Source organism: Leptidea sinapis, chromosome 24 (assembly GCF_905404315.1).
Source record: "Leptidea sinapis chromosome 24, ilLepSina1.1, whole genome shotgun sequence".
Classification (NCBI taxonomy): domain Eukaryota; kingdom Metazoa; phylum Arthropoda; class Insecta; order Lepidoptera; family Pieridae; genus Leptidea; species Leptidea sinapis.
The window spans coordinates 8324114-8341015 of NC_066288.1; positions in this window are offsets into that span (position 1 = coordinate 8324114).

Here is a 16902-nt window from a genome sequence, read left to right on the forward strand (position 1 = left end):
AAAAACCACAAAGGTTAACAACTAATGCAAATAACACTTAATAATACGTCACAACTCAACAACAACTTATGCTATAAATTAAATGAACACAGTGAAAATATTTTAAAAGACTTAAAAACTAATAAATATAAGTTATAAATATGACTTAGCAGGTTCTAATTCTCTTAGCTGCTATAATTTATGTAATAGGTAATCCTTTATTCTATAATTAATGTTTTTAGTATTTAAATTTTGCCGCTCACTGAAGGGCAGCTCATTTAGCAAGCGAGGTATTATTTATTATATGCTTTTGTATTTAGTCAATATATATAATATATTTTCATGCTTTAATTTCCTACATCTTGTTATACTACACACTGCAAAATACAACTTAAGGGACTCATTGATAATTTAACATAATATATTTTTCATTATTACCAGATGGAAAAAGTTATAAATGATTTGAAAACAAGCTTATGCTTAGAATGGGTGCGCCACAAATCATAATCTGCGATTGACACGCAAAACCCCTTAAAACATCAATATTTTATTGAAATAAAACATATTTATAGTAAACATTAGAACTCATGGTCATACTACTTGCGTAAGTAGAGTTATACGTACCTATAACTATGCCAATATCAGATCTCAAGTATTTTTTGAAGTCAAATTCGAACTTTCCTTACTACGCTGCAATGTATAATACACTGGCCTGCAAAAGTAAGTATCACACTTTTCAAATTAAATTTTTTTCTTAACTATAGAAGATAGAGATTTAAGATTAAAAACGTTTTGTTGCAAATTTTATAGGCTTTAATTCTTAGAAACTAAAATTATACATTAGTAACATTTTTAACTTAAAAAAGATAAAACAATGAAAATAGACATTTTTAGGTTAGTGTAAAAAAAATCAACTAAAATGAATTACATGTTATTTAATTTTTAATAACTGGTATTGCCTCCTCGAGCTCTGATTACAGCTTCGAGCCGATTTGGCATACTGAACACTAGGTTTCGGAGCCGATGTTGGGGAATATTCTCCCATTCTTCTACCAGGGCCTGCTTTAGTGCCCTGAAGGTAGTAGGTGGTTGTCTGCGATTAGCCTCCCAAGCTCATCCCAGGCGTGTTCAATCGGGTTGAGATCAGGATTTCTTGATGGCCAAGCCACCACGCTGATACCGACCTCCTGAATATACTCTTGTACGATATGAGCCGTGTGTGGCCGGGCAATATCATGCATCAGCATCGATCCATCACCCATATTTGCTAAATACGGCCCTGCATACTCATTGAGAATCTCTTGAGCATATCTTTGCCCAGTGAGGGTGCCATTTTCTATGGCTACTAGCTCTGTGCAACCTTCTGAAGATATGCCAGCCCATACATGTACACTGCCTCCACCGTATTGGACTCTTTCTAAGATGCAGGATTGAAGGCATCACTCACCAGGTCGTCTGTAAACACTTCGCCTTCCATCAGAAGTGTAAAGGGAGAATCGAGACTCATCTGCAAACAAAATTCTTGACCATTCTTCTTCATCCCACTGCATGTGTTCACGGGCGTATCGCAGTCTCGCTACTCGATGCTGTCTCTCGAGTTTTGGGCCACTCGCTGGTCTTCGGGGTTTCAAATTTGCTTCAGCAAGTCTTCTTCTCACTGTACTGTCACTAATGTAGTCCCTCCGGGTCGGAAGTAGCTGTTGCTGGACTTCAACTGCATTTTGGTGGCGATTTCTTAACACAGTGGAAATAATATAACGACCTTCTCGGGCACTGGTACACCTGGGTCTGCCATTACAAGGTCTCCTCAGATGGTGTCCAGCCTCTTCGTACCTTCCCTTTACCTTCTTGACCGTTCGTACCGTCATACTCACCATTCTTGCAGTGCGATGCATATTGATGCCTAGTGCCAGAAAACACATGATCCTAGCACATTGTTCAACTGAAAGAGGCATGATAAATAAATGTTATGTGCGTTTTAGCATAAATTTTTAAAACAAGACGCATCGATTTTGAAAAAAATTTAAAACAGAAAGAAAAATGTGAATGGTAAAATTGTAATTCGGAAACGTCCACTTTGAAAAAGGAATGGTTTTGTTTTTGAAGTTTTTTTCAGCCAATTCTTAAAAGAAGGTTACCGACTATAAAGTTTTTATGTACAAAATTAAATTTTCTTCGGAGTCCTTTTTATTTCGAAAGTATATCTTGTGAACTTAAAACGTTATCCCAATTTTAAAAGTGTGATACTTACTTTTGAAGGCCAGTGTAGTTACCTACATTAGACTCGGGAATATTTGTTATTTGGTGTTCTTATCAAACGAAAACGCATGATTATATCAATATAAACATACAGGCTAGCCAAAATATTTAATGTTGTTGGTTTTAATATAATTTTTCTTAAATCATAATGCCAATTACTATGTATATTATGTTACTAAAAATAGGTACTTATGTACTCAATGATATCACGCATCAGCTCTTGAGTCATCTTTTTACATCGTTTGCAATGACTGATTTACGTTTTCTGGACAACTTCACTGATTTTCTAAGTTTCCGCCCAGTCGTATTATTTTTTACACCAACACAGAATCAATAGTATACCACTGCCTGATACAGCGAGGTGAGAGGTAATTATATCACTATCACGCTGATTGAAGTATGTGAATGATGACAGGCATGAAAAATGTAACGCCTGATTATATTTTGCGAGCGAATACTTTCTTACTTTACTAATGCCAAAAAGTAAGGCACAAACAGTTATATGCTTATAATCCTTGTTATTGATTACTAATTCTTATAAATGGACTTACATAATAAAATTACAAGCAATAAGAATAACCCGTCTGAGTTTCGTACTAAACAAATGCGTCATACCGAGAAACAGCGTGTTTAACTGTAAATAAAAATGGTTGTTAAAAATAACTCTGGAGTATTAACTATAACTGTGTAACTATATATATGTTCATAGCTCCACATGCTATATTTTCACCATTAAACTTGCCTAAAAACACCTAGTTTGCGTGTTTTCTCCTCACTCGTCGCCTTAACTTGTTGGTCATTAGGACTGTTACTGTGTTAAAAAGTAACTTAAAAGTGAATGATTTTTTCAATATTTGTCTAAGTTTTTTAAATATTTTTCAAATTATCACAAGAAAATTATTTTTTTGACACTTGCTCGAAACGTGCACATCGCTTTTACGCAATTTTTTTTTAATGAAAATATAAGGGTCGAAACGCGCAGGACGTTCAGCTGATGAATGATGCCGCTCAAGATTCTTAAAAAACCCAAAAATTCTATTCTGAGCGATTGTACTGCGCTCGTCACCTTGAGACATATGTCAAGAAACATGGATGTCAAGTCTCATTTGCCCAGTAATTTCACTAGCTACGGCGCCCTTCAGACCGAAACACAGTTATTTTAATTCACACATTACTGCATCACGGCAGAAATAGGCGCCGTTGTGGTATGCATAATCTAGCCGGCATTCTGTACAAAGGAGCTTCCCACTGGTCATAACCCGAGATATTAAACATGCATTCGTGCTTATAGAATAAGAATAAAGTAATAAAGCTATATAAAAACCTAGCTACTGCCTCGTCATAGTACGTAGATGTTATAAAGCAACACTATATTATATTGTATCGACTTCTAGTTGTAATTTATGCAAAAATCTCAATCAAAAATCAATTTTTCTGAATTTGATTTTTAATAATTTACTTTTTTGGATTAGTATATTTTAAGTATATGCGGGTAGTTATGTTCGGACGATCATAAAAGGTCTTTTTAAAAATTATTATTTATTACACAAAACTAATTACAATGATATTAAAATATGACGTGTTACTTATAACAAGACTGGAGCGAAAGTGTATTATAAAAATATTAAATTATAGACAATCGAAGTTCAGCGTCAGCATCTATTCACTTGTTCAGTCTGCCACTCAGCTCTTTCACACCGATGGGGCCCCGGTAACGCCTCCCCCTTCAAGATGGAAGCGTAACTTGCAGCTTCCTCCAGCGTCCTCGCTGGCTTCTTCACTGGCTCTTGGGTTAGGCTTCATCCGCTTGCTCTTAAGCCATTGATAGATCTTTTTGGATATTATCACGAAGCCTATGAAGTATAATATTACTGTAGTCCAACTCGGAGTCGCCATGATGAGGGGCAGATTAACTTCATCTGGATCTTCCACCTCTCGTGCCTGGTTAATAAGACCACGGATGTTGTCTAATGATATATCCTCGATATGCAAAGTGAAATCAGCTGGTGACTTATATGAATAGTCTTGTTGATGTGGCAATGGTATAATTTCATTCATATTTAAAAAATTTCTATGAGCTTGAAGTGTTCTATTCATTATTTGAATCACGCATCCTTCTGAAATAGTAATGATTTGGGGTCCCTTTATTTTTTCGTAATGAGTCCTTCCATCACACATTTTCCTCACTAGCTCTTCCGTTGTTGGAATAACAATCCAGCTGTTGTCGTTGATCTTCTGAATTTTCCCACTACGCAAAACCATTTTAGCTAGTGTGCAACTAGCAGGTTTGTGTTGCACCAGTGCGATGATGCAGTCTTCATTTTTCTTTATAGACAATTCATTTAGTTGGCTGCATAGAAGTGTAGTCTCGGAGATATGCCGGCATCCGTCATCAAGGTAAGCGTACCCCTCACTTCCAAGTGCAAGGTATTTGGATTTTGGGATTATCGTAAGGTTTTGTTTATCGGGGATGGAGTACAGGTGAATAAGGTCATAAATCTGGAGGTCAACCGAGGGGATTTCTAATATAAAATTTAGTGTGTGCATTGTTTTATAAGCTTTAACCACCACAGATTTCTCTATATCATCTATTGTACGTATACCTATTTCCGAGATTGGGTTGAGAAAATAGTTTTCCTTGATACTTAGTAATTCATTAATTAAATTATGAGGATTAATTATACTAGGATGCATGACTTCCATTCGGGCAAACGTAATTGCATTTTCTAATATCATTAGCTTATTTAAAATTAATTGTAAACTAAAACTTAATTGGACGTATATATCTAGAAAATGTAATTGATTATAAACTAAATTAGAACTATTAGAAACATTATTAACTATCGAGGCTAGTTTATTCTGATTCTTATTAATCTTTTCTAATTCTGAGGTAAATTCTTTAATAGTATTTTCAGCCAAAAAAAATGATTTTTGTTGCTTGTTTTTAATATTATTAACGGTATTCTGTATAGAACTAATTTCTTGTTCTATTTTTTCTGCGTCATTATTGTCCAAATTTCCAGTTATTGCTTTTACTATTGAGCCAAGCCCGTTTACTAATCCTCGCTTAACTCTATAATTATTAGAATAAGATCTAAATAAGCTAAGTTTCTTATCTACCAAAGTAAAAGTGTAATTTAACTGATCTTTGTATGTTTTATGCGAATCTCCGGATACTGTATTTACTTCTAAAGACTTTGTTATCATAAAAAGTGAAAGTAATTTCAGTGAAGAAGATTGAAGTGCTGTAATATTGTATACACATACTAGGCTGAAGGAATCGATCTGCTTAAATACTTGCCCTTCTTTAATCAGTACAATGCCATTTGTATTATCTATTGAGTCTATAACTACGTCAGCTGATGCGTAGAGCACGAGGGCTCCTGCGTAGAGCATGAAGGCTCTTGAGATGAAGATCCTGTAACAAGATGAGGCCGTCTGAGCAGCTTGTAATGAACTCTTATCGATTTGGCATTCGGATGACTACCAATAATTTCGGCTATATTATTAGGATGCAAGTGAATTATTTTATACGGACCTTTATAAGTAGGCTTTGTTTTGTCGTCTCGCGCCGTTTTTGCCACCTGTTTGTAAACAGTTTCACCTACCTTGAAAGCCGCTTCATGTGCTGCCTGGTTCCTCTTGCTAATTATCTGCTCCTTATTTTTAGACATGTATGCTGTAACGCACTCTTGTACAGCTTCTGCGTTATTTTTATGTTTTAGAACATAATTTTGATAGAATTCCTTCGGGTAATACAGTTCAAGTGGATTCCTAGATGCTGTATGTCCAAACATTAATTCATGTGGTGTATACCCAGTACTGGAGTGAATTGAATTATTATAGGCGATAAGTGCATATTTCATTAATAAAGGCATAGGATCGTCTTTATTTGTCATTCTCTGAATTCTTATTATTTCAGCAATAGTGGAATGGAATCGTTCTATTGGAGAATTTGAGTTAGGGTTGTAAGGGGTTGTGAAATGTATGCTAATATCATGTAATGCAAAGATCTCTTTTATTAAATCATTTTCAAATTTCGAATCCGAATCTGTAGTGATTTTCATGGGTAAACCGAAAACAGAAAATATTTGTAATAGTGCATCTGCTACGTGAACGCTACTTGATGCAGTTAGGTTGATGGCTTGTGCAAATTTTGAGAAATTATCTATAACTGTTAAAAAAGTTGCCCCACCTGTGGAGTATAAGTCCATGAAGAGATGCTCCATAGGTTTTGTAGGCGTGTCCGTTAAAGCCAAAGGTGGTCTCAGTGGGTTTCTTTCATATTTAGCTCGCAAACAAACATCGCATTGATTGATGTATTTTTGAATGCTAAGTAACATATTTTGCCAATGATATTTTCTACGGAGTTGTTTATATGTCTCTTGTATTCCCCTATGAATTGTTTTTCCTATATGATGTTGTTTTATTAAATCCTCCTGTTCAGTTTTATTTTCCACTAAGGTTACCCGTGATGTGCACTTAAATAATTTTGGACCTCTGTCGTTAAATACTGTTGTATACACACGTGAAAATGCAAGGTATAACTCTTCATTATGAAAAAAACAGTGAAATACTCGATCTGCTACAGTATGTTCCTTTAAGAATTTAATTATTTCCTCTTCTGTATTATTTACAGGGATAAACACATCTTTAATTACTTGCCTAGAGCTTGTTGACCTATTTTCTATGCGGTAAGTTGATCCTGGGGTCGACCTAATATGAAATTGTTTTTGTTGTCTATCTATAGCGTCAGATATTATAGGTATACCCCTGTTCTCATTATCTGGCTGTGTGTGATTAGTGGATACGAGTTGTTCAGGGTCATTTGCTACCGTTATATTATCTCCTTCTGTGACTATAATTGATGGTGTGACATTTTCGTTTACTTCAAGGTTGTCCGTTTGCAGTTCGCCTGCCTGTTCCCTACGTGCATGTTCAAATATTCTATTTATTATTTCATCATCATCATTATCATCGAAGTTGACTGCTAACGAATCTATACTATTATGAAAAATTTTTGCCCTTGACAATGCGTCTGCGTTAGTGTTTTGCCGACCCTTCTTGTAAACTACTTGATAATCATATTCTGCCAACTTTAAGCGCCAGCGTGTTAATTTTGAGTTTGGATCTTTAAGTGACATTAACCAAGTTAACGGACGGTGGTCGGTGTATATGGTAAACTTCCTACCATACAAATACGGCCTAAAATATTTTACTGCCCATATGATCGCTAACAGCTCTTTCTCTATGGTAGAATATCTATTTTCCGTTTCAGATAGAGTTCTAGACGCGTACGCGACTGGTTTATCTGAACCCACACGTCCTTGGGACAGTACTGCACCAATTGCTACTTCTGATGCATCTGTCGTAAGGATAAATGGTTCATCAAAATTTGGATATTGTAATAGAGGTGCATTTGTTAATATTTGTTTACATTTGTTAAACGCATCGATGAACTCAGGTGAATGAATGACTGAATGATTTTTCTTGAGACATATGGTCATAGGTTTCGTGAGTTTTGCAAAGTCTTTTATAAATTTTCGATAGTATCCAACCAAACCTAGAAAACATTTGACTTCCTTCTGCGTTTTTGGAAGTGGAAAGTCTAGCACTGCTTTAATTTTGTCCCTATTTGGCTTTAAGCCTTGGTCTGTAAGTTCATGGCCTAAAAATGTCACTTGTTTTTGGAGAAACTCTGACTTATCTAGCTGTATCTTGAGATTATGCATTTTAAAACGTTCAAAAACCTGTGTTAGCTTATGTATGTGTTCTTGTAATGATGTAGAAATTATAATTACGTCATCGAGGTAAGTAAATACATTTTCTACACCTCGTAAAATATGGTCCATAAGACGCTGAAAAGTACTAGGCGCATTCTTTAAACCGAATGGCATCCTAAGGAACTCATAATGACCTCTTTCTGTTGAAAATGCTGTTTTTTCTACGTCACTCGGGTCCATTTCCACCTGATGGTATCCGCTAGCTAAATCAAGCGTTGTGAAATATTGTGCTCTACCTACCCTATCTAAAATATCATAGATATTTGGAAGTGGATATTTATCTTCAATTATACGGTCATTGAGTCTTCTATAATCTATTACAAGCCTCCATTTTATTTTTCCTGATGCATCTGGTTTTTTTGGTACAATATGCACAGGACATGACCATGGAGAAATGCTTTCTCTAATTATTCCTTGTTTAAGGAGATTATCTATTTGATAACGAATCTCTTGGCGTTGTTGCGGAGACTGCCTATAACTTCTAACATATACAGGTGTTTCATCCGTAAGCCTAAGTTTATGCTTCACTGAATGGTTAAATGTTAATGGAATATTTTCAGAGTGAAATAATTCCCTGTACTGATAACATAAACGTGATATTTCTCGCTTTTCCTCTTCGTTCATGTGATGTGTTCTAATTTTCTCTAAGTTTTTGCAAAGTTCTCTATCTATCTCTGATCTAGTAGTAATTGAATGAAGCTCACAAGAAGTTTCCGTACTATTATTATAATAAGGCTCTAACACGAACGGAGCTGTTGATTTTATAAACCCTTTTTCAGTATTGAAATTTAGTACAGACGTCCGAAAATAACCATTCTCTACTTTAATAATTGCAGCAGGAGAAATTACACCATTATTCCAAAAGTAATCTTCGTGCAAATATTGGCCGTCTACATAATTTGTTTTAACCTTTATTAATTTTTGACATCTTGGTTCAATACTAATATTTCTTTTTGGGTAATCGAAATTAATAGGTATAGTTGCGCTTGACGTACATAATACTATATTTTTTATATCTATATTACTGCATAAGACCTTAAGCAAATCTAGCCCTATTAGACCTTTATATTTAGGATCAAAGTCAAAGATTAGAAATTTGTGGAATAATTCATTATTAAAAACCGGTGGTAATGGAAGGTGAGCTACTAAGTCATGTCTAGTAACACCATGCGCAGTTTTAACTTCAAAAGGTTCATGATCTATACAATGTTCAAAAATTGTACCGATTATAGCGTCGGGTGATATCATCGATCGCGAGGCTCCTGTATCTATTAAAAACTTACCTTTATATTCAGGTATCTCGATATAGGGCAAATGATCTTTATAGTGATGATTCAGTTTTACTAGCTCTGGTTGTCTGTGTTGTTGCCATCCCGAAAATCCAGTTCATCACATGAGGTAATTGCCTGATTTTCCCCAATAATTTGTTCATGAATTTCTTCAGAAGGTGGCTGCTCCTCAAAATACTTTTGGTGATCATAATCAATTGGGTTACTTACCTGATAGTAGTCGTTCGGGGTGTAGAACAACTCTTCGAAAGCAAATTGTGGCTTCTCTGGCTTATTGACGGACCTCATACTTACATCTGATACTTTTTGAGTCGGATTTATATTTTGTTGAGGCATATTGGGTTGATGTCCAAAATTATTACGTACATTACCTGAAGTCTTGTGACCTTGGTGAGAATTCTTCCAAGGCAGGCTGGACTGTATCCACTGCTGTCGTTGTTGTGAATTCATATTATTTTGTTGGGGTACAAAATTAGGATTGAATAATCGTGGAGGGTTATTATTAATAGAACGCAAATAATTATTTTGTGGGAATAATCTAGAATGATCTGTTTTCTGTCTTATTTGCGAAGTAGATGCAGTATTTGTACCAGGATTTGCTTGCCTATAATAAATTAGTTTAGCTTCCTCCTGTCTAGCCGCAACAATCGTAAGCTCTAACGACGTGGGTTTCATAATCCTAACACCTATTCCTACGTTAAATTCTAACTGACTTATATAATGTTCTATTACCATACTTTCATAATAACTTTTATCGGTATGTTTTCCGACTGTAAATAATGTATCTAATATGTCCCTAAGTCGTTTTCCAAATGTTTCGGCGTCCTCCGATTTAAGGCGACGCATTCGAGTAAGTTCCTGCATTACTTGGATCTCGTTTCTCGTTTCTCCTAAACGTCTTAATAACGCATGTTTAACCTCCGGCCACGAGTCCAGTGAGTTTTCGTACGCTATAGCATCTATAGCTGCGCCACTAAGCCTACTCTTAATTAAACTTATTAACACGGGGTGCGCTTGCCAGCCAGGCTCTATTAAACTAATAACGCTCTCTACTTCTCGTATATAATAATTTAATGTTTTGGGGTTACCGTTATATCTCGGAATTAAATCACCCATAGTCTTAATAACACTATCGCAATCTTTAAGAGACATTATAGCTTTCACTGTACCCTAGCCTTACTTAACAATGCAATAATTCTACGAAGTATCCTATATCCGTGTGAAATCCGTGGCGATTTTAGCCTAACGACAACACACAATAAAATATATGTTCATATAAAATTCAAATTATTTTCCAATTTGAAGTAATGATTAAAATAATATCTAAAAAAAAAAATTACGACAGGAAATAGAGCAAAGGAACTTGGAAGTAAAAGAGTACTTACCGAAATCTCTGCATCTCCCGCCGGACTTTGCCCCAGAACAGGATTTTCAATTTTCCGAAATTCCCGTAAATCGTCCTTTTAGGTTCTTATATCCCGATCGCGGTTATTACGATTAGAACCGTTCACTTGATTTTGAAAGTGCCGCGATCCTACCGACTGCGCCAGTTATGTTCGGACGATCATAAAAGGTCTTTTTAAAAATTATTATTTATTACACAAAACTAATTACAATGATATTAAAATATGACGTGTTACTTATAACAAGACTGGAGCGAAAGTGTATTATAAAAATATTAAATTATAGACAATCGAAGTTCAGCGTCAGCATCTATTCACTTGTTCAGTCTGCCACTCAGCTCTTTCACACCGATGGGGCCCCGGTAACGGGGTACATGTAAATTTTTTTCGAGATTATTTGTGAGATAGTTATTATGATTCCACAAATTTCAATTCTGTAGGACGGGAAAGAAATCAAGTTAGCCTTTTATTTTCAACCTTTTTTAGTTGATGGTATAGTCTGTCTTGCCGCGAACTTAGTTTAGCAAAACAACATATTTAGTAAATTTGTTATTTTATTGAGTGATATCTCTAACTTTTGGGTTTAAATTAACATTTTTGGAGGTGCTTTGATTACTATATAAATGTTAGGTGTCTCGAGTTACGCTATCAAAAGTGATAATATAACATGACTTACGGCTGTTTTCAACAACCTATCTATCCTTAGTTTAACTTACTAGAGGTAGATAAATCTATCTTTTTACGCTTACTTACATTTCAATTCCCTATCCGACATAAATCATTGGACTATTGGACATAACTATGGATAGATAAGATCTTTTCATTAAACAGTGACATCAATGTATCCGTAACTAGAGATACGTTAATGTAAACGGCCGTTAAAACGTAAGTATTCATCAATACTCTGTGATATAACTAAGCAAGGCTATCCATCGAACTTTCAACTGGGATAGCTAACAGAGCGTAATTAACAACCAAACAGATAATTTTTAAAGAGTTTTCAATCGCTCCTTGACGTTGAAACTAATACGGCTCGAAGGGCCAGAATAATATCCTTAAAATATTAACGTTGGTACTAGTAAAAATTCACAACTTAATTTTTAAACATTTCTAGTTTAGTACAAGTCTTAATATTTTTGAATCCATTTGGTAATTAGACTCGGGTGTGCAGTGTTGCAGAACATTTGCAAAAGTTGAACTTCTCTCGAAGGAAACAAAATTCAACTTCATCATGATTATTTAAATTTAACTTAACTTCGTGTTTTGAGTTGACCTTTTAATATAAAAGTTTTATCATCTAAGTTGTTAAGAAACCTGCCAAGTGTGATCGTAGTATTTATTATTTTTTTTATATCGGTAAAAGTAAAACACACGTTTGGTCAAAACTTCCGTCGTTGAATTATTGAGTTTTATGAAGAATGGAATATTGACAGACGACTGGACAGAGCGTTCTAAAAATACTGTTCTCGTCGATTACCCTGAGGAGGCTGAAACCTGAGAAGGAGCCTGTGGTCTTATCACTGTAAATGTCAGCTTATTTGTATTATGAATAAGAAATTTCTTATGCAAATAACATTTATTACTTTAGCTTTAGGTGTTATCTTCATCTCCCGTGATGAAACTTTTGCTTTCGGACAGGATTTCTTCGAATCCTTTCCCTTACTGCTTTGACCACCTTTTTCATACGAACACTACGTCGACGACCAGATCTTTTTTTGTCACAAACAGAGAAGGTCTCATTGTACCTATTAATAGCCCACACTAATAATACTCAAACATTTTACTAATACCAAGCGTATGGAGAGTTTTAAAAATTGTATTTGGCTCCTAACTTTGGCTAATGCAATCACAGCGATTCGGTTTTCTTTATCACCCCACTCCATTTTAATATCGCAAAATATTGGACATTGTATGGGCGCCAAAATGCGAAAATTCAATGAACAATCATAATATAAAAATGACAGATTCCAAGTTTAAATATAATATTTTGTTTTGTAACAGTATTTACGAACAGACTAAGTATAATAATATTATGTAATTATTTTTTTGCACATCTGTGTACTTATTTGCTACCTCTGCTGTAGACAGCAACCTTTGCTAATATGTCGGTCTTAGTGAATCTTATATCTTCGTGCTATTAGTTGTAAAGACACTTGGCCCGTGGGGCTCAGAGTTGCGGAGAATGTACAAAGTACAATCTACGCTATCGATACATCTACTGGAACTCCAAGCGCTTGTAGTTATTTCAGTCAACGGATCATCCAAGCTATCCAACACGGAAATGCTGCCAGTATTTTTGATACACTTTCTCGTAGAAATAGTTTTAACTTCATGTAATCATAAATTTGTTATGACAGTAAGGGACAAAATGAGCAGGACGCTCAGTTAGTGGTAATTGCTACGCCCTACTCATTACAATGCACTAACGCTCAGGATTCTTGAAAAACACAAACAACCAAGAATATAGTAAAATAATATCGAAGTATCATTAAAACAAACTACGTTTAAAATAAATTTAACATAAACAACTTCAAAAATACTATTCCAAAACAATAGATATAACATGCACTAAAAAGTAAAAAAATCAAAGCGTATTTTATACAATCTAATTAATTAATCTAATTCTTGTTACGATTATTGTCACTTTTGGAATCGGTGTACTTCTGCCGCGACCCGCTCTCGCCTCTAGCCTCCTCACGACTCAAGCACATCTCATATATACATATATATATATATGTGTGTATTTACAAACCTATCTTGGATGACACTGACTTCAAAGCTATCAAATATCAATATGTAGCACATACAAATAATAGTATTTTATTAATATGAAAGGTAAAGGTTTGCTTAAGAGGTGTATTAAATTAAATTTTTAGTTATTTTATACTTTTCATTTTTTTGAAGTCGGTTTTTTAAAATTTTTTTCTTTTATTTCTTATGTTTTGTTTTCAGTTAATAATTATGATATGTAATCAACCTGAATGAAAACCCATAAAAAAGCCCTACACAAAAAACAATTATATCATCGAGGTAAACAAAAACATTCATAAAAAATGTTCATAAGATGAAAACGGGCCAAACTATGTTCAAAAATGGGATCAGTTATCAAGAGAAAAGAAATTTAAAAATACAAATAATATTGAAAAACAATTATTGAACACTCAAATTTAACCAACAAAATAAATATATTAAATGCTTTAAAAGCTACACTAGAAAACTCAACACAATTTCAGTTGTGTAAAACAATTTGATCAATTAAAGTTTCGCTGCGCAGCTTAAAAAATACACCGGATTGTTCTCAATTCGATGCCGACATTGTTCGAAAATGGAAAACAGTTAACATTTTACTGTTTGATATATTTATAATTGATATGTGGCTGTTATTAATTGACAATGACACTGAGAAGCTTTTTTCTATGAAAATAAGGGAGGAGACGAGCAGGACGTTCAGCTGATGGTAAAGATTTTTGAAAAACCCAAATATTCTGAGCGGCACTACAACTGCGCTCGTCACCTTGAGATATAAGATGTCAAGTCTCATTTGTCCAGTTATTTCACTAGCTACGGTGCCCTTCAGACCGAAACAGTTATGCTTACACAGAAATAGGCGCCGCCGTGGTGGTATTGTCTAGCCGGCGCAAATGAGCTTCCAACTGCTAAATGTTTAACATAAAATAGTTTTATCGGAATCCGGATATGATTGAATTATCGTTTTTAATGTTAATACTTAAAGAACCGACTTCTATGCTAAGGGTTCGAATCCTGGCAGGACATTTGTTTAATGAATAAATATTCACTTTTGTCTCCGAGTTCTGGATGTATTTTATCGTCGTCTGAAATGAAATGAAATTTGATTTGCAAGAAACATTTTACTTAAGATGTAAACATAATATTGTTACTTATTCAATATGTTTCGTCAATTGACATGCGATCTATGTTATATAGAATATAGAGTTGTCTAAGTACCAACACACTACTGTTATACTGAAACATTTCGGATTTCACAATGCTATCTTTAATATTTATAAAATTTTAATTTAAAGATATTATAATATAGGATGTAAATAATTCATTTAGTACCTATCTATACGAGTAATGTCAACAAATTGAATGACATAAAAGTATACTCGTATAATTAACATATTAACAATGGCACTGCAATAAATTATTACTAAACTGCAAATTATTATAACTATCAGAAAGCCAAATTACGATTTCTATTACTAGTAATTAAAACAGGCCAAAAAGAGTACTGAGCGAGTTTCTTGCACTGTTTCATCTTTCTGAGAGAATTGGTTCCAAAGACGATAAAAATAATACTCAAGAAACCAACTTCTCTACTTTCATAACTTCTTATCATCGAAAAGGATTATTAATTTAATTTAATTTATTTGAAAAGTTATGAAAAGGCATTTACAATGCCCTATACTCTTACAGAAATGTCATTTGGTTCACCTCAATATTATCAATGCAAATCAATTATGTAATAGTTCTTTTTTTCTCCGTTTTAATTTCCTTCTAATTACTTATAACGTATATGCATATATTTCATTTCATTATCATCATCAGCCGGAAGACGTCCACTGATGGACAAAGGCCTCCCCCAAAGATTTCCACGAAGAATGGTCCTGCGCTGCCCTCGTCCAACTTATTCAATTAATTAATCTATCTTTATATATATAATTCTTGTGTGCGTGTGTATGTCACTGAACTCCTCCTAGACGGCTGGACCGATTCTAATGAAACTTTCTGTGTGTATTCAGGTGGATTCGAGAATGGTTTAGATTCACAATTGAACTACCTCCTAAACGGCTGGACCGATTTTGATGATATTTTTGTGTGTTCCAGTGAATTTGAGATTGGTGTGTGTCTTCAGGTGGATTCGAAAATGGTTGAGATTCACAATTAAACTACCTCCTAAACGGCTGGACTGATTTTGATGACTTTTTTGTTTGTTTCAGTGAATTTGAGATTGGTTTAGATTCTCAATTCCGCCCATATAATATAATTCTCCTGCTCATGTGTATGTTAGTGAACTGCTCCTAACGGCTGGACCGATCTTTCAAATTTAAAACATGTGTACAGGACAACGTCTGTTGGGTCCACTAGTAATATATATAAAAATGAAATGCTGTTCGTTAGTCTCGCTAAAACTCGAGAACGGCTGGACCGATTTGGCTAATTTAGGTCTTGAATTATTTGTAGAAGTCCAGAGAAGGTTTAAAAGGTGAATAAATAGAAAAATGCTGCTAAATTAAATAAAAACTACATTTTTTTTTCCTTTGATGTGTCCGTACATAATTTCTATGAGAAAATTTATTGACGCACGGTTTGACAGTTCTGCTGTGAAACAATTTCATTACGACAGCAGGGTGCATATTTTACGAAGTAATTTTTGATGTTATGATATATTATTGACAAATTCATATAAAAACAATATTTTATTTATTACATACAGAACAACGTCTGTCGGGTCAGCTAGTAAATTATATAAATATTCAATTATTATATTTAATTTACCCATATGTACATTTCTATTGAACTAATAATTCAAATGACTTTAATTTTTTTAATCGGGTAAAAGAAAACTTTATCCATATAAAATACGAACATAATTCGAACCCTAACTAAGAAATATTATGATGGTAATTTTGTCGTTATTAAGTATTGGCTTAGCCGCTAACTTCTAACAAAACATATTTTCAATGCTGCATTCTTAGATTAAGGATTGGTCTCCCTGCGCTCCAACTAGATACCGCACTACGTAAGAACAATAGCTTTTTTATTACGACAAGTTTTAGATTTTTGTGTGCATGGCAGCTTGACACTCAATGGCATCTTATTTTGTAACATACGCTTCGTGTTTTTTTTTATTGAAATTAATAAAATACTTACTGATGATATGTGATCCCAGTGTCTTTCTTTTTTTTCAACCCGGCATTTTAGTTTCATTTTTAGCAGAAAGTTTAACAGAAAATGTGGCACGTCAACGTCACACATTGTTCAAGACTGGCTCGAGTACGCCCACTTTGACGTAGTATTAGTAGTTGGAGCGCAGGAAGCGATTTTATCCTTAAATTTAATTATCATTTAAGGATAAGTACTTAATTTTATTGCATATTTTGAGGTTAAAATTTTGTCGATATGAAATTAATTCCTATTTAAAAAAATATATTGTAAGTAATATTT